Source organism: Aotus nancymaae, unplaced genomic scaffold, assembly GCF_030222135.1.
Source record: "Aotus nancymaae isolate 86718 unplaced genomic scaffold, 86718_ANA_hifiasm-v0.15.2.pri h1tg000008l, whole genome shotgun sequence".
In the NCBI taxonomy this organism is placed as follows: Eukaryota; Metazoa; Chordata; class Mammalia; order Primates; family Aotidae; genus Aotus; species Aotus nancymaae.
This window is the reverse complement of record NW_026988419.1, coordinates 26,411,329-26,437,424: the sequence shown is the minus strand read 5'-3', so window position 1 is coordinate 26,437,424 and position 26,096 is coordinate 26,411,329. Positions and strand designations below refer to the sequence as shown.

Sequence of the window (26,096 nt, the reverse complement as noted above, 5' to 3'; positions counted from 1 at the left end):
GTGTTTACTTCCCTTTTTTCCTATATTTTATACATGCCTCCACATGACACTTATTGATATTACTGTTGCTGAGTTTGGGCACACTTCCAGAGAAGCTCAGATTTGCTCTTACTTTTCCATCCAATAAATTCATCTGTTAAGCATTGGGAGAAGAATTCTGGAAACTCCATCACTAGTTGGCAACCATCACATTTCTTAAGGGAAGAAAAATCTTTAATCTAGTTGAAACCATATTTCTTGTGCTGGAATGGATTTAAGACAAAAAATATATTGCACATTTGGGTACGGACCTTGATTTTTCAACATGCATCTTTCATGTGTTAGGAACTGATGCTGCACATTTTCTCCCCTGGGGATTTTCCTTTTCTTAAGGCGTTAAATTGCTTGCTCAGATGTATAAAGGATGTACCACCTTGAATGGATGTGCTAATTAGCAATGGTAAAATTTATGTATGCTACACTGAGAAGGAAGGAGAAATTAAAAATCCTATTTCATTTATGTATTTTATGTTTACCAAAAGGATAAAACATAAGGTAAAGTGACCTCTTTTGTCTAGCCTACAATTTAGAAATGAAAAGCATGCATGCATTTTGCAGAAGGAGAGGAGCAAAATTGTTTTATGGTTCTCTGGCAGATATTCCACACCAATAGTTCCACAGCCCTGCCATCATCAGCCACTGAAAAAAACTGCAGGGTTACCCTTCTTCCTTGTGTAATGCCTGTTTGCATTCCTCTATCCAACTATAGCCCAGTTCATCTTGTAGATTACTACCACCAAAGGGCTCTTTAAGCCTGGGCAACTCTATTACCATTTACCCTTGTGACGTTTCCATTCTCTAAGTCGGAGGTTCTCAAAGTGTGGTTCCCACGCCAGCAGCACCAGCAGCACTGGAAACTAGTTAGATATGAACATTCTTAGGTGAAACTCAAGACCTACTGAATAATAATGTTTGGGGTGATGCCCAGCAGTCTATATTTTAAAAGGCACTCTAGGTGATTCTGACTTATGCCCTAACTGAAAAGGTTTGCCTCCTAATTTGAAAAGGGGGATCAAAAGACTGTCATTTGCCCTAGTAGTGAACCTAGTAGTGCCCAACTAGTGCCCTAGTTGTTCCAAAGTAGTGAACAACTAACCATAGAACAAGTAGTAACTCCATCCTAATCAATTGTTGATAGTGTCGTGCTCTTGAAGGTCAACCAATCAGCTACAGCATCACTCCAGGATCTGCTTCTGAAAGTCAGCTCATCCCTAAACTCCACATCTGAAAATCAGCCAATCCCTAAACACCCTTGCTTCAGAAAGTCTGCCAACCCCTGAGCTCCCTGTTACTAAAACCCTTTATGATAGCCAAGTCTTGCTCTGTTCAGAGAGAGAGATTTGTAAGAGTAGCCCTCTCTCCATTGCTTAGGAAGCAATAAATTTAGCCTCTTTGTTTCACATGCAGGTATATGGGATGTTAAAAATTTCATCCTCCAACAAAATTATCATTGTAGATTTAGAAGAAGTCAAAATTTGTATTAGAGAGGTTTTACCAGCATTGTCAAATGTTGGTGATGAGGATGTTTGAGGAACATGATATGCTTGTCCAAGACAAGAACACTATGAATTAGAGAGAATATTTTATAGTAAAAATGATAAAATAAAAACTAAGAAATAAAATATAATTATCCCTTACTAAACATATATAGTTATTATAAAGTAAACAATGAACACTTTATGAAAGTTTTGATATAGTATCAGAATAGGGAAGGAAGAGAAGGCATAGGGTGATGTTGGTGCTAAATCATAAATTTCTGTAACAGGAAGCCCCAACCTGGGAAACATAGCAAGACCACATCTCTACAAAACAATTACACATTTTTAAAAAATTAGCTGGACATGGTGACATGCACCTGTAGTGTGAGGTGGGAGGACCCCTTGAGCCTGGGTAATCAAGGCTACAGTGAGCCACGATTGTGTCACTGCACTTCAGCATGGGTGACAGAGAGAGACTTTCTCTTAAAAGCATAAAAATAAAAAATAAAAACAAATGATGTCACAATGGACATTAATTAAATTTTAATGCAACTCAAGAAATATTTGTTGAGCATATACCTTGTACTGTTAAATGCTAGAGATACAAAGGTGAAACTGTCAGAGGAGACAGGCTGTAAATAATTTCAACACAATCAAAAGAAGAAATGAATTGATTCTGACAGTGGTGATGGTGGTGAGAAAAAAAATTGCAAAGAAGAGGTCCTGGAAGCTATGCCTTCTAAGGATGAGTAGATATTTTTAGGCAGACTGAAAAAAGAAGTGCATTCTAGGGTTAGGGAATAACATGGGTGAAGGCAAAATGCCCTGAAAGTGAGAATGGAGTTAGGGAACTAGTGAGTAATTTGGGGAACCGGTTAGAAGGAAGCCTGGAAAAACAGTGTGGGGAGGGATTTAAAGGTCTTGAATGTGATGATCAGAAGTTTAGATTTATCATAAAGGCATTATTTTCATTTTTCCTAAGGAAGTAATAATAGATTTTGCTATTTTTTAAAACTTTTATTTTAGGTTCAGGAGTATATGTGCAGGTTTGTTGTATAGTTAAATTGCCCGTCATGGGGATTAAGCATTCAGATTACTTTACCACCCAGGAAATAAGCATAGTACCTGGTAGGTAGTTTTTTTTTTTTTAATGTTGTTTGTTTGTTTTTGAGACAGAGTATCACTCTGTTACCTGGCTGGAGTACAGTGGTGTGATCTTAACTCACTGCAATCTCTGCCTCCTGGGCTTAAGCCATCCTCCCACCTCAGCCTCCCAAGCAACTGGGACTACAGGTGTGCACCAACATGCCTAGCTAATTTTTGTATTTTCAGTAGAGATAAGGTTTCACCATGTTGACCAGGCTGGTCTCAAACTCCTGACCTCAGGAGATCCACCCACCTTAGCCTCTGAAAGTGCCAAGATTACAAGTTTGAGCCACCATGCCTGGCCCCAATAGGTAGTTTTTTGATACTAATTTTCCTCCTTCCCTCTACCCTCAAGAAGGCCCCAATGTCGTCCTTCTTTGTATACTCAGTGTTTAGCTTCCACTTATAAGTGAGAACATGCTGTATTTGGTTTTCTGTTTCTATGTTAGTTCAATTAGGTAGCAGCCTCCAGCTCCATCCATGTTGTTGCAAAGGATGTGACCTTGTTCTTTTTTATGGCTTTGTAGTGTTCCATGGGGTGTGTGTACCACATTTTCTTTATCCAATTCACCGTAATAGGTAATTAGATTAATTCCATGTATTTGCTGTTGTGAATAGTATTGCTATACATGTGTATGTGTCTTTACAGTAGAACAATTAATATTTCTTTGGGTATATATCCAATAATGAGATTGGTAGGTCAAATGATAATTCTGCTTTGAGTTCTTTGAGAAGTTGCCAAACTTCTTTCCACAGTGGTCAATGTATTAGTCCGTTCTCACACTGCTATAAAGAACTGCCGAGACTGGGTAATTTATAAAGAAAAGAGGTTTAATCGACTCACAGTTCCACATGACTGGGAAGGCCTCAGGAAACTTGCAATCATGGCAGAAGGGGAAGCAGGCATGTTTTACTTGGCAGCAGTCAAGAGACAGTGTGAGTGTGAGGGAGAAACTATCAAACACATAAATGCGAGAACAGCATGGGAGAAACCACCCCCATGATACAATCACCTCCCACGAAGTCCCTCCCTGGACATGTGGGGATTATGGGGATTACAATTTAAGATGAGATTTGGGTGGGGACACTGAACAAAACCATATCGGTTGACTGTTAGTTTTAATCTTTTGGTATAATCCTAAATTGGAACAGACTAATCTCTACTGTTCTCAATAGGGATGTCCTCTGGCCTGAATTGTGTCCCCCACAGCATTCATATATTGAAACCCTAACCCTCAATGTGACAATATTTTAGATCAAGGTTAAATGTGGTCAAAAGGCTGGGGCCCAATCTGATGAGATGAATGTCTTTACAAGAAGAGACACCAGAGATCCATCTCTCTATCACATGAGGACATAGTGAGAAGGATGCCATTAGCAAGCTAGGAAAAGAGTCCTCACCTGAAACTGAATTATGCCAGAACCTTGTCCTTGGACTTGAAGGCTCCAGAACTGTGAGAAAATAAATTACCATTTTTTATGCCACCCAGTCTGTGGTATTTTGTTATGGCTGTTCTAATGGATTCAGGCAGAGTGCTACTGGCATTTGGTTGGAACAATCCTTCATTATTCAGGACTATCCCATACGTTATAGAATATGTAGTATCTCTGGTCTCCAACTATGAAATACTAGTAGTGCTACTCTGTCACTATGACAACAAAAAAAATGCTCCTACACATCTCCAAATGCTTCTTCGGGGGCAACAGTACTTACTGCTTCTGGCAGAAAACCACAAAAGGAAGCCTGTGAGAAGACTGATACAATTAAAATAAGATTTATTATATTCCTTCCTGATCTCCTAGCTACCAGAGGAAGGACTTTTACTTATTAAGAGTAAGGCATATGGTATAACAGCAAAATACAATGACAACGATAACCTTGATATTCCCAAGAATCTCTGGTGTTGAAATAGAGTCTTTTATTTTGAGAAAGCAAAGGTTATACCCTGTCTTACTACCAAATGACTAATGTATTCCTATATCACAGTGAAAAAAGGGAAACAAAAATGAGCATTTTGCATCCTGAGATAAATAAAAACAAAACAAAGGGAAAACAATAAAGGGGCACTCTTTAACACTAGTCTTCAAAATAAATAAAACCTTGAATTCTTTCTATTAAGTTGCTAACTCTTTAGGAAAAAGTAATTGCTGATTTTCACAATACTAAATTTGGCAGGTGTGTGATGACCTTGAAGATACAACTTTGTGAAGAAATTGCTATCTATCTCATCCTAAAAATACTACATTTAACCTTGGTAAGTTTGTGGGGTTTCTTTCCCCCCATATCTGTTCTAAACACTTTCTGAAACCCTGCAAGTAAAAATACTTTAGAACATTTCAACTGCAACAGAAATTTCATCATGCTCCATTATAATCTATTAGATGCAATTATTTTCTGATTTATATCACCACAGATCTATTTTATTCTTTTCAAATTTCATTTACATGGAATCAAACACCATGATTATTCTGTGTCTGGCTTTTCTTGTTTGACATGTTTTGGGGATCTTTTCATTTTGTTCATTTTTGTAATTGCTGAGGATTATTCCAATGAATGGATATAACACAATTTGTTCACATGTTCTTCTATTGACAGATACGTGGGTTGACTCCAGTTTTTGGCTAATATGGGAACATTATTATGCAAGTTTTTTTGTGGATATATACTTTCATTTCTTACATAGGAGTGAAATTATATTGAGACATAGGGTAGATGTATATCTAACTTTATAAGAGACTGGAAACAGTTTTTTGAAGTTTTTACAGAATTTTACATTCCATCAACAATATATGAGGGGTCTAGGTGTTCCACATCCTTGCCTTATATTGTTGATCTTTTAAAATTTTACACATTCTAAGTAATTGCGAAACAGTGTTGCTTTGTGCCTTTAATTTGCATTTCCATAATGATCACGTTAAGCACCTTTTTGTGTTCTTACTGGCTTTTCATAAATTTATTTTTGTTTAAGTCTTTTGTTCATTTGTAATGGAGTCATTTGTCTTTATCTTGTTTATTTGTAAAGAGTATTTTATATTTCTGAATATGAGTTCATTTTCCACATATATTTTGCCTTGTAAGGTTCTCCCCCCACTCCCCGTTTGTGGCTTGTCTTTCATTTCTTTTTTTTTTAAATAATTAAAAAAATATATGGGTACACAGTAGGTGTATACATTTATAGGATACATGAAATGTTTTGATACAGGCTTGTAGTACATAAAAGTCACATCACGGTAAATGAGGTACCCATCACCTCAAGCATTTATCATTTCTTGTGTAACAAACATTCTAAGTATACTCTTTTAGTTGTTTAAAAATGTATGATATCGTTGACTGTAGTCACACTGTTATGCTATCAAATGCTAGATTCTGGCTAACTATATTTTTGTACCTCTTAACCATCTCCATCCTCCCCATGCCCCACCACTCTTCCCAGCCTCTGGTAACCATCATCAACTCTTTATCTCCATGAGCTCAATTGTTTTAATTTTTAGATCCCACAAATGAGTGAGAACATGTGATATTTGTCTTTCTGTGCCTGGTTTATTCCATTTAACACAATGTCCTTTAGTTCCATCCATGTTGTTGCAAATGACAGGATCTCATTCTTTTATATGGCTGAATAGTACTCCATTATGTATATGTACCACATTTTCTTTATCCATTCATCTGCTGATGGGCACTTAGGTTACTTCCATATCTTGACTATTGTCAGTAGTGCTGCAATAAACATGGGAGTGCAGATGTCCTTTTTGACATACTGATTTCACTTCTTTTGGATAACTATCCAACAGTGGAATTGCTGGATCACATGGTAGTTCCATCTTTGTCTTTTTTTTTTTTTTTCCCTGAGGAACTTTCATACTGTTCTCCATAATGGCTATACAAATCTTCATCCACACCAACTGTACATGAGGGTTCCCTTTTCTCCATATCTTCACCAGCATTTGTCATTGCTTGTCTTTGGATATGTCATTTTAATTGGGGTGAGATGATATCTTATTGTAGTTTTGATTTGCATTTCTCTGATGATCAGTGATGTTGAGTACCTTTTCATACACACTTTTGCCATTTGTATGTCTTTTGAGACATATCTATTCAGAACTTTTGCCCATTTTTAAATTGGATTATTAGATTTTTTCCTGTAGAGTTGTTTGAGCTTCTTATATATTTTGGCTCTTAAACCCTTGCCATATAGATAGCTTGAAAATTTTTCTCCCATTCTGTGGGTTGTCTCTTCACTTTGTTGATTGCTTCCATTACTGTGCAGAATTTTTTTAATTTGATGTGATCTCATTTGTCCATTTTGCTTTCATTGCCTGTGCTTTGGAGGTATTACTCAAAAAGCCTTTACCCACACCAATGTCCCAGAGAATTTCTCCAATGTTTTCTTTTAGTAGTTTCGTTGTTTGAGGGCTTTAATCAATTTTTATTTGATTTTAGTATATAGCGAGTGATAGGAGTCCAGTTTCATTCCTCTGCATATGGATATCCAGTTTTCCCAGCAATATTTATTGAAAACACTGTACTTTCACCAGTGTATATTCTTGGTACCTTTGTAAAAAAGGAGTTCACTGTAGATGTATGAATTTATTTTTGGGTTCTTTATGCTGTTTCATTGTTCTGTGTGACTGTTCCTATGCCAGTATTATGCTGTTTTGGTTGCTACAGCTCTGTTGTATAATTTGAAGTTAGATAATGTGATTCTTTCAGTTTTGTTCTTTTTGCTCAGGTTGGCTTTGGATATTCTGAGTCTTTTGTGGTTCCACACCTTAGGATTATCTTTTCTATTTCTGTGAAGAATGTCATTGTTATTTTGATAGGGATTGCATTGAATCTGTAGATTGCTTCAGTTAGTATAGACATTTTAACAATATTGATTCTTCCAATCCATGCCCATGGAATATCTTTCCATTTGTGTGTGTGTGTGTCCTCTTAAATTTCTTGCATCATGTTTTATATTTTCATTGTAGAGATTTTTCACTTCTTTGGTTAAGTTTATTCCTAAGTATCTTGTTTTATTTGTAGCTACCATAAATAGGATTACTTTCTTCATTTCTTTTTTCTAATTGTTCACTGTTATTATATAGAAATGTTAATAAACTTTGTATGTTGATTTTGTATCCTGCAACTTTACTGGATTTGTTTATCCATTCTAATAGGTTTTCAGTGGAGTCTTTAGTTTTTTCCAAATATAAGATCTTATCATCTGCAAACAGGCAAAATTTGACTTCTTCTTTTCCAGTCTGGATGCCCTTTATTTCTTTCTCTTTTCTGATTGCTCTAGTTAGAAGTTCCAGTGTATGTCAAATAACAATGGTAAAAGTGGGCATCCTTGTCTTGGTCCAGATCTTAGAGGAAAGGCTTTCAGTTTTCCCCATTCAGTATGATACTAGCTGTGGATCTGTCGTATATGGCTTTTATTGTGTTGAGGTATGCTCCTTCTATACCCAGTTTTTTGGTGGGGGTTATCATCAAGGGATGTTGAATTTTATCAAATGCTTTTTCAGCACAAGTTGAAATGATCATATGGTTTTGGCCTTTATTCTGTTGATTTGATGTATATTTATTTATTTGTGTATATTGAACTATATTTGCAATCTTGAGATAAATCCCACATGATCATGATGAATACTGTTTTCAATGTGTTGTTGAATTGTTTGTTTGTATTTTATTGAGAATTTTTACATCAATATTCAACAGGGATATTGACCTTTAGTTTTCTTTTTATTTTTTGATGTGTCTTTGTCTGGTTTTGGAGGGTAACACTGTCCTTATAGAATAAGTTTGAAAGTGTTCCCTCCTCTATTTTTTTGGAGTAGTTTGAATAGAACTGGTATTAGTTATTCTTTAAATGTTTGGTAAAATTCAGCAGTGAAGTCATCGAGTCCTGGGCTTTTCTTTGCTAGGAGATTTTTCATTACAGCTTCAATCTCATTACTTGTTATTGGTATATCCAGGCTTTGTATTTTGTTGTGGTTCAATCTTGATAGGTTGTATGTGTCTAGGAGTTTCTCTGTTTCATGTAGGTTTTCCAATTTATTGGCATATAGTTGCTTATATTAGCCTCTAATGGTCCTTTGATTTTCTGCGGTGTCAGTCATAATGGCTCCTTTTTTATCTCTGATTTTATTTGAGTCTTCTCTCCAATGCTTAACTTTTCAGAAAACCAACTTTTTGTTTCATTTATGTTTTGTGTTTTTTCTTTCAATGTCATTTATTTCTGCTCTGACTTTTATTACTTCTTTTCTTAAGCTAATTTTGGGATGGTTTGCTTTAGTTCTTTAAGATGCTTCAGTAACTTGTTTATTTGAAGTTTTTCTACTTTTTTTAATCGAGGTGCTTATTGCTATAAACTTTCCTCTTAGTACTGCTTTTGCTGTACCCCATAGGTTTTGGAATGTTGTGTTTTCATTTTCATTTATTTGAAGACATTTTTTAACTTCCCTTTTAATTTCTTCATTGACCCACTGGTCATTAGGAGCATATTGTTTAAATTTCATGTGTTTGTATAGTTTCCAAAGTTCCTCTTGTTATTGATTTCTAGTTTTTTCCATTGTGGTCAGTGAAGATACTTGATATGGTTTCATTTTTGCGTTTTTGAAGCCTTTAAGATTTGTTTTGTGGCTTGACAGATGGTCTATCCTTGAGAATAAGCCAAATGATAAGGAGAAGAATGTATATTTTGCAGCCATTGATTGAAACATAAATATCTATTAGGTCCATTTGTTCTGTAGTACACATTAAGTCTGATGTTTCTTTGTTGATTTCTGTCTAGATGATCTTTCCAATTCTGAAAGTGAGGTGTCAAAGTCATCAGCTATCATTGTATTGGAGTCTCTCTCTCTCTTTCACTCTAATAATATTTACTTTATATATCTAGGTGCTTGAGTGTTGGGTGCACATATATTTACAATTATTATATCCTCTTGCTGAATTGATCCCTTTTTCATTATATAATGACTCTCTTGGCCTCTTTTTATAGTTTTTGTCTTTAAATTTGTCTGATGTAAGTATAGCTACTCCTGCTCTCTTTTGGTTTCCATTTGTATGGAATATCTTTTTCCATCCATTTATTTTCAGTTTATGTGTGTCTTCATAGGTGAAGTATGTTTCTTGTAAAAACAGACAGTTGGGTCTTGTTTATTTTTTTAAAAAATTTTTATACATTTAGTCACTTTATTTTTTTAATTGGAGAGTTTAGTTTATTTACATTCAATGTTATTGTTAATAAGTAGACTTCCTTCTGTCATTTTGCTATTTGTTTTCTGGTTGTTTTGTGGTCTTCTCTTCCTTCCTTTTTTCCTTTCTCTCTTCCTTTTTGTGAAGGTGGTTTGTTCTGGTGGCATGTTTTAATTTCTTGTTTTTTCATTTTTTGTGTATCTGTTGTAGGTTTTTTGATTTGAGATTACCATTAAGCTTGCAAATAACATCTTATAACCCATTATGTTAAAGTGATGACAACTTAACACTGATTGTGAAAACAAACAAATTAATAAATAAGCTAAGAGAGAAATAATAAAAATACTACATTTTAATTTTATCTTCCATTTAAACTTTTTATTGTTTTTATTTATATATTATTGTGCTGTCTATGTCTTGAAAAGTTGTTGTGGTTATTATTTTTAATACGTTTATCTTTTAGTCTTTCTACACAAGATATGGGTAGTTTACACACCACAATTGCAGTGTCATAATATTCTGTGTTTGTCTGTGTACTTACTATTTACAGTGAGTTTTATACCTTCAGATAATTTCTTATTGCTCCCTTTTCTTTCAGAATGAAGAACTCCCTTTAGCATTTCTCATAGCACAGGTCTGGTGTTGATGAGCTCTCTCAGCTTTTTGTTTGCCTGGGCAAATCTTTATTTCTCTTTCATGTTTGAAGTCTATTTTTACTGGATATTCTATTCTAGGATGAAAGTTTTCTCCTTCATTACTTTGAATAGGTCATGTTACTTTCTTCTGGCATGTAAGGTTTCCCTGAGAAACCTGCTACCAGATGTGTTGGAGCTCATTTGTATGTTATTTGTTTCTTTTTTCTTACTGCTTTCTTTTAAGATTCTTTATCCTTGATCTTTGGGAGTTTATTAAATGCCTCGAGGTGGTCTTCTTTATGTTAAATCAGATTGATGTTCTTCTATAACTCTCTTACTTGAATATTGACATGTTTCTCTAGGTTTGGAAAGTTCTTTGTTACTATCCCTTTGAATAAATTTTCGATCCTGATCTCTCCCTCTATCTCCTTTATAAGGCCAATAACTAGGCTATTTTCTAAATCTTGTAGGTGTACTGCATTCTTTTTTATTTATTCTTTTTGTCTCCTTGGGCTGCATATTTTCAAACACACTGTATTCAAGCTCACTAATTTTTTCTTCTGCTTGATCAATTCTACTGTTGAAAGACTCTGATGCATTCTTTAGTATGTCAATTGAATTTTTCAGCTCTAAAATTTCTGCTTCATTTTAAAAAATTATTTTAATTTCTTTGTTAAATCTATCTAATAGGATTCTGGATTCCTCCTCTGTGTTATCTTGAATTTTATTGAGCTTCCTCAAAACAGCTATTTTGAATTCTCTGTCTGAAAGGTTTCTCCAGGATTGGTCATTGGTTCTTTATTTAATTTGTTTGGTGATGTCATGTTTTCCTGGATGGTCTTGATGTTTGTGGATGCTTGCCAATGTGTAAATATTGAAGAATTAGGTATTTATTGTGCTCTTCACAATCTGGCCTTGTTTGTATATCCAGCCTTCTTGGGAAGGTTTTCCAAGTATTCAAAGGGAATTGACTGCTATGATCTAAATCTTTGGTGACTGTAGCTGTATTGCATTAGGAGATGCCCCAAGCCCAGTAATGCTGTGACTCTTGTAGAATCATAGAGGGGCCTTGGGTAAGATATGGGAGAATTCTCTGAATTACCAGGCAGAGGCTCTTGTTCTCTTCCCTTACTCTAGCCCCAAAACACAGAGTCCCTCTCTCCATGCTGAGATGTCTGGAGCTGGGGGAGGGGTGAAACAAGCAACCCTGTGCCCACCACTAATAGGACTATGCTGAGTCAGACCCAAAGCCAGCACAGCAATGGGTCTCATCCAAGGACCCTGGCAACCACTTCCTGGTTACTATCAACTTTCACTCAAGGTCCAGGGGCTCTTCAGTAGGCAAGTGGTGAATCCAGCCAGGCTTGTGTCCTATCCTTCAGGGCAGTGAACTCCCACCTTACCAAGGTGGGTCCCAGAATGATATCTGGGAACCAGGACCTGGAGTTGGGAATCTTAGGAATCTACTTGGTGCTTTATTATTATTATTATTATATATTTTTGAGACAGATTCTCACTCTGTCACCCAGGATGGAGTGCAGTGGTGTGATCTCAGCTCACTGCAACTTCTGCCTCCCAGGTTCAAGTGATTCTGCTGCCTCAGCCTTCCAAGTAGCTGAGATTACAGGCACCCACCACCACCACCACCACCACACCCAGCTGATTTTTGTATTTTTAGTAGAGACAGGATTTCACCATGTTGGCCAGGCTGGTCTTGAACTCCTGACCTCAAGTGATCTGCCCAGCTCGGCCTCCCAAAGTGCTGGGATTACAGGCACGAGTCACCTCACCCAGCCTACTTGGTGCTCTATTCCACTGCAGCTGAACTGGCACCCAAGCCCCAAGACAAAGTTCTTCCTGCTCTTCCTTCTCCTTTCTTCATATTAACGAGTCTCTCTCCATGGCCACCCAAACCCCAAGATCAAGGTGATTACTTCCTGGCTACCACTGATGTTCACTCAAGGCCCAAGAGCTTTTCACTCAGCTGTGGTCAATGCTGTCAGGACTGGGTCTCTTCCTTCAGGGCAGTGGGTTCCTCTCTGGCCCAGGATGGATCCATAAATGCTATCCAGGAATCAATGCCTGGAATCAAGGACCACAGGAGCCCACTTGGTGCTCTATCCCACTGTGACTGAGCTAGTGCCCAAGCTGCAATAAAAAGTTCCCTTTACTCTTCCCTATCTTTTCCTCAGGCAGAGGAGTCTCTCTCTGTCACTACCACAGCTGGAAATGTGCTGGGTCTCACCTAAAGCTAGTATAGCCCTAGGTCTCACTCAAGGTCCGTGGTGATAAATGCCTGGGTATCACTGAGGTTCATTCAAGGCCCAAGGGCTCTTTAGTCAGCAGGTGATGGATCCTGCCAGGACTGAGTCCTTCCCTTTAAGCCAGCAGGTTCCCTTCCGACCCAGGGTATGTCTAAGAATGCCAACTACGAGCTAGGGCCTCAGGATTCTTCCTGGTGCTCTATTCTACTGTGGCTGAGCTGGTATCCAAGTTACAAGACAAAGTCCACTTTACTCTCCCTTCTCCTCTCAATCAGAAAGAGGGAGTCTCTCCTGGAGTTGCAAGCTGTGCCACCTGGGATTGGGGGAGGGGTGTGCAAATCTTTCCTAGTTCAAAGTCATGAAGATATTCCCCCATGAGTGATTCTAGAAATTGTATTGTTAGGCTTTCACATTTAGATCTATAATCCATCTCAGATTATTTCTTTGGGTAGGGAGTGGGGTAAGGGTCAAGTTTGTTATAGATTGAGTTCTCCATGAAACAGACTTACATGCAGGAGTATTCACAGCTAAAATACTTGTGAGGGTTGAAGAAAGCAGAATTGGGCAGAGGAAGAAGTTGAACTGTGATGCAACAGGGGCTTCAGTGAATCCTATGAGGAGCCTGATATTTTGTCTAGCTCCTTAGCATCATTCCAAATGAGGTGAAAGAGCTGGGCATTTGAACATCAACCAGTTATGCGATTTGAGCTGCCACCAGGGAAAGATTGTGATATTGGTTGACCAGAACAATTCCTGGGGGAGACAGGTACTCAGTTGTGAGCTGTTAGCAGCCACCAACATGCTAGCGAAAGAGAAAATGAGTCACAGTGCAGGAGGAAGAGTGAAATGACTGGGGTAGGGATGGGGTTGGAGGGATGTAGGGATGATGCACTATAGAACTCATGACAAGATTCCTTGTTTTATTTTTCCATATGGATATTTAGTTTCCCTCCCATCATTTCTTGAAAAGACCTTGAATTGACTTGGTGCCTTGGTCAAAAGTAAATTATGTGAGTCAATACCTCTAATCTATATTATGGTATATTAATTTATTTATCTATTCTTATGGCAATATCAAACAGTCTTGATGACCATAGTTTTATAATAATTGTTGATATTGTGTAGTGTAAGTCCTCCCAATTAATTGAACTTGTTCATTTCCAGAATCATTTTTGCTCTTGTAGATCATTAGCATTTTCAGAAAATTTTTAGAATCAGCTTAAATGTCTTCAAATAACTTGGCTAAATTTGTTTGTATATTAAATCTGTAGATAAATTCGGGGAGAATGAACATCTTAACATTAAACTATTCAATTAATGAATGCCATATATATCTCCCAATTTATTTGTGTTTTCTTTAATATTTTTCCATCAACCTTTTGCAATTTTTAATGTGTGGGTCATATATCTCTCAATGTATTTGTGTTTTCTTTAATAGTTTTCAACCATTTTTGTAATTTTCAATGCATAGGTCTTGTATGTCTTCCTTTAGTTTAATTTCCAGTTATTTAGTTTTTAAATGCTACTATAAATAGTATTTTAAAATAATTTAATTTTCCAATTGCTTAGTGATAGTATATAGAAATACAATAGATTTGCACATTGAGCATGTATCATACTACCTTACAAATTTACTTGTCAGTTCTAATAGTTTTTGGTAAATTATAATGAGTGTTTTAAATGCACAACCATGCCTGCAATTCTGTAGTTTGCAAATAGTGACAGTTTTACATTTTCCTCTCCAAACTGTTTCTTTTTCTTTTCTTATTGCACTAGACTAGATTGCAATACAATGTTTAATAGAAGTGATCAAAGTGTACATTTTTCCAGATCATAGAGGAAATGTATCTATCATTTTGTGATCTGTAATAATAGCTATTGGTTTTCCTGTATATGACCTTTATCACACTGAAAAAGTACCCTTCTATTCTCATTTGCTGAGAATTTTTATCATGAATAGATGTGGAATTTTGTCAAACACTTTTTTTGGATTTATTCAATATTCCTATTTTTAAATTATCCTGTCATTGCCAATTACTGGTTGATTTTTCAAATAATAAACTAACTTTATATTCTGGGAATAAAACGAACTTGGTCATGCTTTTTATGTATTTCTGTATTCAACTTGCTAACTTTTTTAAAGTTTGTTTAGTACAACCATTATGGAGTGCAATTTGGAGGTTCCTCAAGAAATTAAAAATAGAACTACCATATGATCCAGCAATCCCCCTGTAGGGCATATACCCAAAAGAAAAGAACTCAGTACATCAAAGAGATATCTGGACTCCCATATTTGTTGGAGCACTGTTCACAATAGCCAAGATTTGGAAGCAAGCTAAATGTCCATTAGCAGATGAGTGGATAAAGGAAATGTGGTTCATATATGCAATGGAGTACTATTCAGCCACTAAAAAAGAATGAGATTCTGCCCTTTGCAACAACATGGATAAAACTGGAGATTGTTATGTTTAGTAAAATTAAGTCAGGCACAGAAAGATAAACATTGCATGTTCTCACTTATTTGTGAGATCTAAAAATCAAAACAATTTAACTCATGGACACAGAGAGTAGAAGGATAGTTACCAGAGGCTGGGAAGGGTAGTTAGGGGTAAGGAAGAGGTGGGGATGGTTCATAGGTACAGAAAAATAGTTAGAAAGAATGAGTAAGATCTATTATTTGGTAGCACAACAGGGTGACTGTAGTCAATAATAACTTATTTGTACATTTAAAAATAACTAAACGAGTGTAATTGAATTGTTTGTAACACAAAGGATAAATGCTTGAGGGAATGGAGACCCCATTCTCTAAGAAGTGATTTTTATGCATTGCAAGCCTGTACCAAAACATCTCATGTACCCCATAAATATATACACCTACTACGTACCCTCAAAATTTTTTTAAAAAATGTTCAAGTTTATTTAAATCTCCATCCATATGGGTTGTTGGTCTGTAACTTAAAAAATCTTTTTGTTAAGTATTGTTATTGGAGTTATGCTAGCATCATAAAAAATGGTCAATTTTTACTCCCCTTCTATGTTCTGAAAGATTTTTCTTCTATTTTTGATTAAATAAACCCAGAAAATTTGAAATTTCTTTGTGGGAATATTTTGATTGTAAATTGAATTTACCAGATATTTAGTTACTTAACTTTACGTATTTTGTGTCAGTTTGCATAAGTTGCTTTTCTTCAAGGAGCCTGTCCAATCCACCAATTGATATTAGGAGACAATTCTCTATGGGTCTGTTGTATTTCTGCGCATCTCGAGTGGAAACACCAATAGCTTTTGGTTCACTCGCCTTTCAAGATGTTTCTATGGCGAGTACTCTATAAAGACATAGATAGTTTCTCTCTCTGGAGTAGAAGGCAGGTTTGTTTGCTGTCCAGTAAAATAAAGATAATGTCTCCTTCTGGGGCAAAGTGCAGTCAGTTTTACTTACAGCTTCTTATCTAATCTAAACCTTGAGATTTCTCAGCTCTGACACAAACTAGCTGTGTACACAACACACCTGAACTGCTTGTGTCACCCTATGGAACTTGAGGATTGAAGAGGAACTGACTCAAGCATGAAGCTTATGTGACTTGCTGTGCCATGAGTAATAAAGGCCTTAGTCTGTGACCCAGGTGTCTCAGATCTTCTACCAACATACATAAGCCTGGCACGCTAACTTGCAAGCTTGCAAATAGAGTGGAAATATCACAGTTTTTGACAATTTAAGATCCTTCACAGTTCCTGACAATTGGCACAGGTTGATTATCATATGCTTTATTCTCTTTTGGATGTCTACCGCTCTGTAGTGAAATTGCTGCTTTCATTTGTTATTGTTGATTGGGTTTTTTTTCTCTCTCTTTCTCTCTGTGTGCATGTGAGTCCTTTGATCAGTCCTGCTAGAGGTTTATCAATTTTATTTATTTTTTAAGTTATTACTGTTTTTGACAAGAGTCTCACTCTGTTGCCCAGGCTGGAGTGCAGTGGTGCAGTCTTGGCTCATTACAACCTCTGTCTTCTGGGTTCAAGGGATTCTCTTGCCTCAGTCTCCCAAGTAGCTGGGATTACAGGTGTGTGCCACCATACCTGGCTAATTTTTGTATTTTCAGTAGACATGGGGTTTCAGGGTTTTTCCATGTTGGCCAGGCTGGTCTTGAACTCCTGGCATCAAATAATCTGCCCATCTTGGCCTCCCAAAGTGCTGAGATTACAGGTGTGAGCCACCAGGCCCGGCCATCAGTTTTATTTTTTTTTCATGACAACTTTTGAATTAACTCTCTCTATTTTTGTCTGTTTTTTATTTCATTAATTTCTGCTCTAATATTTCCTTTCTTGTATCTATCTTGGGTTTAATTTTCTCTTCTTGTTCTAGCTTAAGTGGCAAACTTAGATTATTGATTATGCCATTTCTATTTTCTAATATAGGCATTTGAAGTAATAAATTGCCCTCTAAAACTGCTTTAATGCATCTCCAAATTTTGATATGTTGAATTTTTAATACCATTCAGTTGAAAATACTTTCTAATTGCCCTTTTGACTTCTTCTTTTACACCAGGGGCTATTTAGATATGTCTAGCTAACTTTCCAAATATTTGAAGATTGTTTAGATGTCTTATGATGAACAATTGCTAATTTAATATTATTTTGGACAGAGGACATATGCTGTACATTTACCCTAGTGAATGCTCCTTGTACATTTGAAAAAAAAAGTATCTTCTTGGATGAAGTCTTGGATATTTTTCTAAAATATCAAATAGTAATGGGGCTAATAGCAGTTTTCACACCTTCTATAGTCTTATTGATTTGGTCTATTTATTTTATCAATTACTGAAAGGGGGGTGTTAAAATTTACAGCTTTGTGGATTTTTCTATGTCTTCCTTTTATTCTCTTAGCTTTTGTTCCATGTATTTGAAACTCTGTTATCAGGCACATGCACATTTAGAGAATTGTTATGTCTTCTTGAAGACTTATGCTTTTTATCATTAAGTAATGTCGCCGTTTAATTCTGGTAACATTATTTATCATGAAATCTACTTTATCTGATATTACTGTAGCCACACAGCCCTTCTTATGCTTAGTATTTGCATGTTTTATCTTACAGTACATTCTAACTTTTTACCTGTCTTTATATTTGAAGTAGTTTTCTTGCAAACAGCATAGAGTTGGATCTGAAATTTTAAATCAAATCTAGTAATTCTGACATTTAAGGGAGTATTTAGTTAACTTAAAATTAATATAATTAACAGTATGGTGGGGTCTAAGTCTACCACATTGCTATTGTTTCTGATTCTAGTCTTTGGATTTTTTTGTTCCTTCTTTGATGACTTTTGTTGAGTGATTGAATATGCTTTTTTACTTAGATTTTTCTCCTCCTCTCCTCGATTTACTTTTTAGTTGTACTTTTTTGAATGTTTGCTTCAGATAGTACAATATGCATCTTTAACTTAACATAGTCTACCTTCAAAAATATTTATTAATGTTACACACAGTGTACAGAACCCTAGAAGTGTATAAAGAGGCTTTTCATCTCCCATCTTAGACTTTGTTTTCTGGTGGTTATAAATTTTACTTCTATGTACACTATAAGGCCCAAAACACATTGCTACCTTTTGCTTTAAACAATCTCTCTCTCTCTCTCTCTCTCTCTATGTGTGTGTGTGTGTGTGTGTGTGTGTGTGTTTGTAAATATATATTTACCATTTCAGCTGCTCCTCATTCTTCCCTGCAAACCTTCAGAGTTGAATTTTTCTCACTTCTCCTGGTCTGTCCTCAGTCTTCTGAGTATTAACACCATGAACTTAGTGAAGGACTGTAGGAAAGAGTTTCTAAATTGGTGTAGACTTGCTCTGTGACTGGAGACCCTTGGATTTCAAATTTATTACGCCAGTCTACATGTGACCATTAAAAGTTTGTTTCGATTTTGCCTGGTTTTCCCATATTCCAGTCTACATCAGATTTTCCTTCTCTCACCACTCTGCCAGGAATGAACACAACTATGAATCTCTTTTCTCCTTGAAAGGGCTTGTCACTTAATTCACTTAGGTTTCTTTATGTCCTCAGCTCTCAGACAGATTTACAAAATAAAAAACATCCACAACTATGATTTCATAACTTCTTTGGAGTGTCCTTGTTGCTAAGATGAAAGTAAGTTTCTTGTGACTGTCTACATCTTTTTAAAAAGTGGAAGTACCCCAATGTCTCTCTCAATTTATTTGTGAAACTCGGTCCCTCAATAAAGTTAATGTAAGCCCTATGGCTTTTCTCGTCATTTTCAGTTTAATGAAAAGTTTTTATTGTCAGCAGTTCAAATGTTCGCTCCAATGCCATCATAAATACTTTACTTGTCATTTAACTTTCTCTCTTTTCTCAGGTCCAGCCTATTGCAGGCTGGACACCAGCAGTGGGGAAGGAGGGCAACACTGGCTCCCCCTCACCCCTCCGGCGCTTTTCTCTGTCCTCCTGTCTTTCTAACCTGCTTCCAGATCCCTCTAGGGGAAACACTGGGAAAAAGAGGAGGCAAGGAAGCAGAAAATACCTCAGTGACCAACACCTATTCTGGCTGTGGTCGATTTTGTATTTTTTAAACACATCTCCTCTTTGAGATCTTTCATGGTTCCTTAAAGACCTAGATCCCTCTCCCCCCACTGCTGGGTAATGTCTCACCTGACATTCCCTTCATGAAGATGCATCCATCTCCATGACAACTAGACTTTTATACTTCCCCAGTCCTTATGCACTGGCTAGTGACTTCAACTTCAGTTCTGCTGAGACTTTTTTCTCCTAGGTATTCCTTTTAAACAAAACCCAAGACATTTCACACTGCCCTTGCCTGGGGTCCTCCTTTAGTCCCAAGGAAATACTTATACATCCTTTGTCCCAATCAACTCTGAGAGCATAGGCTCCCCTGCAGCTGCCTCTCTTTACCTCCCAAGCAAATAGTCAGATATCCCTTACCCTTTAGCTTTTCTAAGTAGATGTTATACATGATCCCATAATTCCAGTGCCACATATGAAACTTCCTGGGCAATCATCTTGAAGCTTTTTCCTTTGTCATGAAATGCAGGTTAAGAATGTCCAGTGCTCCATCATAGGGAGACAGGAGTCACAACCTATAGACCTACTCTTCATAATGCTTCCTAACCTCTAACAACCACACAGTCTCTTGACTCTGTAAGCGAGAAACTTAAGAGTCACAAAATTGGTTTTTCGTCTTTCAAAATTATATGTTCCACCTTACTTTGGAATGTAACATCTTGGTGTCTCAATGGAAACTACATTAAAAAAAAAAATCTGTGAACCATATAGGTCCATCTCAGGAAAAGAATCCAGTTCTATTTGCAATCACAAAAAATTAAAAACAAAGTCCAGCAATATGGGACTAGTTAAATAACTTATGGTACAACCATGCAAGAGAATATTCCGCAGCTCCCCTCACCCCAAAAGGATGAGGATGCTCTTCATCTGTTGATATAAAATGATCCCTATAGTGTTAAGGGAAAAAAGGAAGAGTGTGGTGTGTACATACAGGATGGTATTGCTATTTTTAAAAAGGGTTTTGCTTGTGTTTAATAAGACATCCCTGATAGGATACACAGGAAACTGGTTGCGTCTGAGGAGGGACATTTGGTAGCCAGGAATAGCTTTTTGTACTTTGTGAATTTTAAACCAAGTGAATATACAACTATATTTTAAAAGAAGATAATATTAAATTTAAAAATGAGTGTACAGCAAGGAAATAAAGATTATAGCTGACTTTTAAGTAAGGGGCTCAGCTGTGAAGGGAAAATGTGAGGAGACCAGAGCTCATTTTTTGTATCAGGGTCATGGCTATTGCATAATTTGCATAAGACTATTATACTGACTTGTGACATCCTTCTTCCCCCCAGATAATCAGTTGTGTTTTTTTGCTTTTTGTTTATTTTTTTTTTAGATGGAGTCTCGCTCTGTCACCCAGGCTGGAGTGCAGTGGTGCGATCTCAGTTCACTGTAACCTCCATCTCTCAGGTTCAAGCGATTCTCCTGCCTCAGCCTCCCAAGTAGCTGGGATTACAGGTGTAAACCACCATGCCCAGTTAATTTTTGTGTTTTAAGTGGAGACGGGGTTTCACCATGTTGGCCAGGCTAGTCTCAAACTCCAGACCTCAAATCATCTGCATGCCTTGGCCTCCCAAAGTGCTGGGATTCACAGGATGCTGAGGATCTTCCTTGGAAACCTTGAGCTGTATCTGTGATGGAGGTTTAGACATAGATAGACATGTCTGCCAGGTGGGGTTTAGTTTGAGGTGGGTAAGCAGAGACTAGATTATTAGACAGGACTGCTCCTGAGAGAGAGAACTATGGAGTTGTATTGTTCACATAGGAAATAACAGCACAGAACTCCCTGTGGCAAGGTACTGGGCCTGTTGAGGGCATGATTGCTACTGGTTTTCCTAATGAAGATGAAGGCAAAGTGGTAGGAATCATTACCTTCCCTTCTGTCTGCAAATTCCAGTAGTCAGGCACCACGAGGGTACAGATCAGTGGATGCTCACACCATTACATCGAGAACATTGGTAGCCACAGCCACCAGCAGACTGCACACTAGCTTAAAACCCTACCTCAGCTGAGGATGAGGCCAGGGCTTAGGCATATTGCTGACTCAGCTGGAACCTTCAGAGGGTGCTGAGCTGGAAGCAGCGGTGCCAGTAGCTCTCTAGTGGTGTGTGATGGAACCTTAACATGGGCGAGCTAAGGGTGGTCTGGGAGAGGCAGGTCTCTAGCAAAGCAGCACAGCAACAAATAAACACAGCTTTTTCATGAACATGTGTGAGCTCTCCCTTTCCTTTGGGAATCCTAGGCATACCTGGAGGCAGGCGTGGGTTGAGGTTAAGTTAGAAGTATCTGCAAGGTGCTAGAGAACATTTATAAACTGGTAAATTTTTTTTACCTGGTAACAATTTAGATTTAATCTGGAAGCTGGTGAAACCTGAAAATATTTGGGTTGTTCTATTTATTTATAGTTTACTTTTTGTATATGAGAATTTTATATATGTTTATTAGCTGGAGGTTGAGTAGTTAAAAGGAAGAGCTTGAATATAAGGAAATAGAAGCAAGGAAGAAAATAAACCAACTAACTTGTCAGGGTCCTAATCTCAAGATGAATTGGTGGGTGATGGTACAGAGATAGGGTCAAAAGCTGGGCACCTTCTCTTCTGAGCCAGGAGGGGAGGAGTTGAAGTAAAGGTTGATTTTTAAATATGGGTTGGACTTCCTCAGTATAGTCAGAGACTGTGTCATCTGAGGAATGGATGGGCTCTTCAGAACAATGACTGTTTGACCATCCATTGGGGGAATTGAGGTGGAGCTGACTAGACAATAAAAGGATTGCTGAATGGTGCCAATGGTGCCAGTGAAGTTGAAGGCATGAATTTGAAGTGGCAAAGATTTCTCTGTCCCCCTAAGTCTTTGATTTAGAAGCCCTCCTTTGGGCTTCCAGGGAACTCTGTTCTTCCATCCTGATAACGCTTATCACACTGTGGGGTAAGTGTTGAACTCCACTCCACTACCCCACCCCACCAGACTTTATGCTCTGAGAAGAAACAGAACCTCCCTCTTGTTTTCTGTGTATTGTTCTGAGTCTAGCAGTTTCTTCTACTGTCTCCAGTGCATGGTGGATGCTCAATAAATGCTGCCTGAATAAGCATTAGCAATGTGATCATTGTGAGATTTCTCCAATTGCTCTCAGAAGCCTGGGTAGAGAAGCAAAGGAGGCAGTTTGTGTAAATGATCCAAGGTAATTAGAAGGTTTGCAGGGTGGACCTAGCACAGGGTGAAGATGTTAAGGGTGCTGGAGAGAGTCTTGCTGACAGTGCACCATGAGGGCTGGGTTGGGTAGGATTTGAGAGGTGGCACATGTTCAGATGAAGGAAAGGTTTGGGGTGAGGTCATAGGACTGGAGTGCTTATGAGAAAAATGAGGGTTGAAGCAGGGCTGGGATATCTCCTTGGCGGTCCAAATGTCTCTTGGTCTCTAAGTTCCATTTCTCAGTGAATTCCTCACGATCCATTAGGAACCTCCCATCATCAAGGGTAAGGAAGGGAAAGGCATTTAAACAACAAATAGATTCTAGTTGAAAATAGATTTGTGAGTGAGCCAAGAAAACTGATATTAGAACTTTACTTCTAAACCACAATATTGACATTAAATTTGTACAGATAATTTTTCTTCAAAGTAGTTACAATGAAATTTGCATAAACGTGGTTAAACTTCGCAACTGTCATAGCTTTTGGTCACTATGATTAGCCTTGTTTTCAAAGCAGAGACCATACCCAAGTCATCTTTGTGGACCCTGAACCGAGCACATGGGGGTACGGCCCACCTGGCTGGCACAAATCTGAAAACAGTCTCCAAGTCTTGAGTTTTTTATTTTACTGGTAACTAAAACCTACTTCTACTGACATGTCAGTCAATTAAATTTACATGTCTGTTTTATGGTCTTTTTTTGAGCTACCAAAGACTTCTGCTTTCCATTTTGCAGATATTCTGTTTAGATAATACCGGGCAGGGAAACAAGAGAAGATTTGCACGGATTTGAAAATTTCATGAGTAGGGATCACTCACAGGTTCAGGAAGACTGCATTAAGAACTAATCTTTTTTTCTGGGATAACTAAACTCAAACAAATAGGTACTGAACATGTACTCTGTGAAATACACTGAACAAATGGAAAATATATACTGTTCCTGCTGTCAAGTAGTTTGCAATCAGAGAAGAATTAGAGTGACATAAGTGACTACAAAAAAAAGCAGAATTGTGGAGGAGACAGAAGGACAACTGTCTTGGGTAAGAAGAAAATCTTCAAGAGGTGAAGGATCAAGTCTTTTGTGAAAGTTTATAATCACAATCACTTCATGCCTACAAGATGCTCTGTGGATATTCCCTCAGACAAAAACTGTCATAAACAAGAATGTCTTCAGAGTCCCTGCTCTTAAATGTAAGGCCAACGGGAGGCCAAGGTCAAGTCCAAAGAGAGGTACAAGATGGGCAAAAACAAGTGCTTCTCCCAGAAACTGTGGTTTTAGATGTTTTTGTTGTTTCCAGTCTTTAAAAAATAAAATAATAAATAATGTACATGTGTAATCAGTACTCAAAATGTCATGGTTTAAAACAATAAGCATTTATTTGGCACATGAATCCATAGATTGGACTCAGTGATCCTTCTGGTCTGTGCTGGCTTCTTCAGGTGACTAGGGTCAGTTAAATGGTTCTGCCTCTAAAAGGTGGCGAGCTATTGGTTGGTGCAATGGGGATACTTGCTCTCATTATCTGAAACTCTAGTCCATGTTTGCTCCTCTGTGGCATAAGTACAGCCCAAGGGCAAACCCCAAGGCACATGTACTTTTTCACACCTCTGCTTGTGTCACATTGGCTACTATTCCATTAGCCAAACAAGTTACAGAGCCAATCTCAAAGTCAGTGCAAGAGAGCGCTGCTACAGTGTGTGGAATCAGGGAAGGGGCAGACTTGTACCCAGTTTTGTAATCTACCACTCCTTACTAATTGAGAAAGGAGATAGATAGTTGGTTACACAACAGATAGAAGGTCACCACAGTCTGGCATCACATATTCATTGTAGGTTACAGCAGGAAATATTTTATTATTACTAGTGATGTGGGCTTCTAGTCCTCATTTTGCAGAAGAGAAAACTGGAGGCTGAAAGCCTTGCTAAGATGATGGGTAGATGCCTACCCAGCCTGCAGACCAACCAAGATCCCTAGCTCCAAGTTCAGCAGCCAAAGGCAAGTCTCGGTTCATACTCTGGCTCTATCATGTCTTAGTATAAGTAGCATAACTTTGTATAACATTTCTGAGACTCAATTTCACCTCTGTAAAATGAGAGCAATAATACCTACCTCACAGATTATGAGGACTAAGTGAGATCATGTGAAAACATTCTTTGAAGGTCCTGGTACCTATTCAGTTCTTCCCTCCTTTTTTCCTTTTTGATGCAATTTTGTGAAACCAGCTACAAAATAAAGCAAAATCAGAAAAGCCCAGATAAAATAAACTAGCCAATAAATAGATAAAACTATAGAGGCCAAGAGGAAACTTCAATTTTTGTGTTTAACTGGTGACTGTTCATTCTGTTGTTAATTCACCCAGCAATTATTGAGCACCTCTGCTGGACTTGACACTGTGCTAGGCATTGGGAATACAGTGGCAAACAGAAGGGGGCAGATTCCTACCCTTAAGAAGCTTAGAAGCTAATGTCAAAAACAGACAATAACCAAATGATCACATTAATTAGTACTGTATGGCACCCTTGGTTAGTTTTAGTTGGAGAGCATATAATTGGAATATGTGACCCAATTAAGGGTAGGAGGGGGCCAGGTAGAGTCTCCTTGATAAATGGATGAGTGAGTTGAGGTATGACAGGGACAGTAATTATTTCATCTAGACTACAGTCATGTTATAAGAAGGGGCCCAGCCATGTAGCCTCTGTAGGGAATGACAAGGAGATTATCTTAACCCTTAAAGCGATGGGAAGTCATGGAAGGAAAGAGATGAGCAAAGTTGAGATTTGGAAAGCCTTCTCTGGGATCAGGTTGGAGAACAGATAAGCGCAGGAAAGAAGTGGATTCAGCTAAATTACCAGACTATTGGAAGATTCTTGAAATTACAATTCATTGATCATTTCCATTTTTAAAAAATAAAGTAATGATAAACTTGTTAATTCTACTTTGGGAAGCATACACTCTAAGGAAATATACCCCAAATACTTGTACATTGATCAGAAATGGTCAGTGACTAACATTAGACCACAAATTGTACATTTTAGTATGAAATTATTGATTAAATAGGTGTTAGACAGCTAAATTATTATTAAAATCTGTGTCTGTTGGTCATTAAGAACCAACAGGGTCATATTTATTTTATCATTACCGATTTTAAAAATCCACATACTTAGCCAGGTTGCCCCTACCCTAGTATCACATTTCAGGGAGAAATATTAAGTGGGTTTGATATTTCAATATGAAGAGATCCTGCAGAGATACAAAGTACAGCAAGAAAGTGTAGATGATGTAAAGAAGTTGTTAAGTGTTAAACAAGCTGAATACAAATTATTAGCAGCACACTGATTATTATGAAAAGCTCATGAGCAAACTGAGCAAAGTTCAGAAGACAGACGGAAATATTTCCTCAGCTTGGGTACTTGGTTTAAAAAGACTCAAGAGTAACACTTGAGTTTAACAGCAGTGTTGGGAGTGGAGTCTACTTATTCATCATTGAAGGAGCTCAATCATATTGCTTCCCAAAGAAGGTTGAGAGACTATGCTCCCCACACCACGTAATTGTAGCTTGATCCACTAGTCACAGATTCTTAGAA

At 37.4% G+C, this 26,096-nt stretch overlaps 1 long non-coding RNA gene across 1 annotated transcript in view; it reads right to left on the bottom strand.

Annotated features, from left to right (window-relative positions):
* Nucleotides 1–24,690, bottom strand: part of LOC135273648 (uncharacterized) — an 83,558-nt gene extending 58,868 nt beyond the window's left edge. Inside the window, exon 1 of the long non-coding RNA XR_010341419.1 lies at nucleotides 24,622–24,690. This is a non-coding gene — a long non-coding RNA (uncharacterized LOC135273648). The remainder of the gene's footprint in view (nucleotides 1–24,621) is intronic.
* Between the last annotated feature and the right edge of the window lie 1,406 nt (nucleotides 24,691–26,096).